Below are 2500 nucleotides of genomic sequence, written 5' to 3'. Positions count from 1 at the left end.
ACACAAACTAACATTTAGACTAACAACCAATAAACCAACAGCCACACCCTCTCCCCCCATCGAGGAAATCCCCGCAGTCACCCTTCAGCAGCAACCGACAGATCCCTTTCGACGCCCCGAGAGCAGCGAGGTGGACGACGAGAAGCGAGAAGAGGACGAGGCCGAGGACCCCGACGGCGACGGGGGGGGGGGGGGGGGGGGTCCTGAGGAGGGCAGCCGGGGTTGGCGCTTTCATAAAGGCGCCGCAGCTGTGGTCGGGGATGGCAGGGGGGGGGGGGGGCAAGGAGGGAGTGGGAGAGGGAGGGCAAGGGGGAGAGGGAGTGGGAGAGGGGGGAGGGAGAGAGGGGAGGGGCAGGGAGGGAGTGGGTGGGGAGGAGGAGGGCAGGGGGAGAGAGGGGAGGAAGGGAGAGAGAGGGGAGAGAGGAGGAGCTGGGCGGGGGAGAGTGAGGGAGAGGGAGAGGGAGTGAGAGGGAGGAGTGGGAGAGGGAGAGGGAGGGAGTGGGAGAGGGAGAGGGTGAGGGAGGGAGTGGGAGAGGGGGGGAGTGGGGGGAGGGAGGGAGTGGGGGAGGGAGGGAGAGGGGTGAGGGGAGAGAGACAGATGGGAGGGCTGAGGGGAAGAAGCCGGATGTATTTACACATATATGTACGTTAAACACACATACATACATACATGTATATATATGAGGAGAGAGAAAGATAATTATATAGAGAGAGACAGTAAAAGATACAGTCAGAGAGAGAGAGAGAGAGAGAGAGAGAGAGAGAGAGAGAAAGAGAAAGAGAAAGAGAAAGAGAGAGAGAAAGAGAAAGAGAAAGAGAAAGAGAAAGAGAAAGAGAAAGAGAAAGAGAGAGAGAGAGAGAGAGAGAGAGAGAGAGAGAGAGAGAGAGAGAGAGAGGGAGAGAGAGAGAGAGAGAGAGATAGAGACAGATAGAGATAGATAGAGATAGAGATAGATAGAGAGACAGAGACAGAGAGACAGAAAGAGAGAGAGAGAGATAGAGAGAGCAAGAGATACAAAATAATAATAAAAAACACTCGGAAAAAGGAAACAGTAACAAATCAGACACACAAAGAGGAAAGACAAAACAGGGCAATCAAATCGACCTGCCTCTTTGAAGCCAGAACAGACAGTAGCCTCTGATGAGATTTTTGTAAGAGCACCGCATACCCCTCATTACGAACCCAAACAACGTCAACAATGTCTTCTTGAATACACGTAATTTATGCTTCTCTGAAATACTTTCTTTGAAATAAATTGAAATAAATTTTGAAATAAATTCTTTGAAATAACTGCTCTTATTGACGCCCTTTCAGCATTTTCGGTAATTTTTCTTTTAGAGGAGAGGAGATAACAGATAATAAAGATATTTGATTAGGTGAATATGCGGGTATTTTGATTAAAAAAAAAGCTATATAGAAAATAAAATTACAGATAATGATATTGAGTCGTTACAGATACGGAATTATATTGAATAAGAATATATAAATAATCATATTTAGTATTTTTCATTCGTAATTACAATTCTGACATAAAGCAACAGTATTAGAAAAAATGAAAAAAAAAACAACAACAAACTTTTAGCAACAAGAACGTTAATTAATTCCATATTTAATAAACTAGAACATATAAGATGGAAAATGATATGATTATATAATTTATGATATAGGATGTATCTTAATATAAATGTATTATACTGATAAAATGCGATATAAAAACATGGAATAAGCCAAACCAAAATAGAATAGGAAAATTATAGGAAAATAAAATGTTAGGAAAAGCAAATTAATTGAATGGGAGAAAGGTAGAAATAGGAAAATAAAATGTTAGGAAAGGAAAATAAATTGAATGGGAGAAAGGTAGAAATAGGAAAATAATTGGAAAATAAAATGTTAGGAAAAGAAAATAATTTGAATGGGAGAAAGGTAGAAATAGGAAAATAATAGGACAATAAAATGTTCGGAAAGCCAAATCAATTGAAAGGGAGAAAGGTAGAAATAGGAAAATAAAATGTTAGGAAAGACCATAAAGGCAAATTAATTAAAAGGGAGAAAGGTAGAAATAGGAAAATAAAATGTTAGGAAAGGCCATAAAGACAAATTAATTGAATGGGAGAAAGGTAGAAATTATCTCACTACAATTTAAAAGAAGGAGGAGAAGGAGTAGGAAGAAGACGAAAGGGAGAAGAAGAGGGAGAAGACGAGGAAGACGAAGGAGACAAAGATGAAGATGACAAAGAGGACGAAGAAGACGAAGACGACAAAAGCTAAGAAAATGAAGAAGACAAAGTCAAAGAAGAAGAAGAAGACAGAGTCAAAGATGAAGAAGATGAAGAAAAAGAAGACGAAGAAGGTAAAGAAGATTAAGATGAAGAAGATAAAGACGAAGATGATGATGAAGAGAGAAAATGAAAAAAAGACGAACAGATGAAGAAGATAAAACCGAAGAAGATAAAGATAAAGACGAAGACGAAGACGAAGAAGATTAAAACGAAAAAGATA

General features: G+C 40.6%; 1 long non-coding RNA gene across 1 annotated transcript in view; it reads right to left on the bottom strand.

Moving 5' to 3' along the window:
- The window catches only part of LOC138866042 (uncharacterized), a 143603-nt gene that overhangs the window by 77175 nt on the left and 63928 nt on the right, over positions 1-2500 (bottom strand). The gene's annotated exons all lie outside the window — the stretch shown is intronic.

Source organism: Penaeus vannamei, chromosome 23, assembly GCF_042767895.1.
Source record: "Penaeus vannamei isolate JL-2024 chromosome 23, ASM4276789v1, whole genome shotgun sequence".
Lineage (NCBI taxonomy): Eukaryota > Metazoa > Arthropoda > Malacostraca > Decapoda > Penaeidae > Penaeus > Penaeus vannamei.
This window is presented reverse-complemented; position numbering and strand designations above follow the sequence as displayed.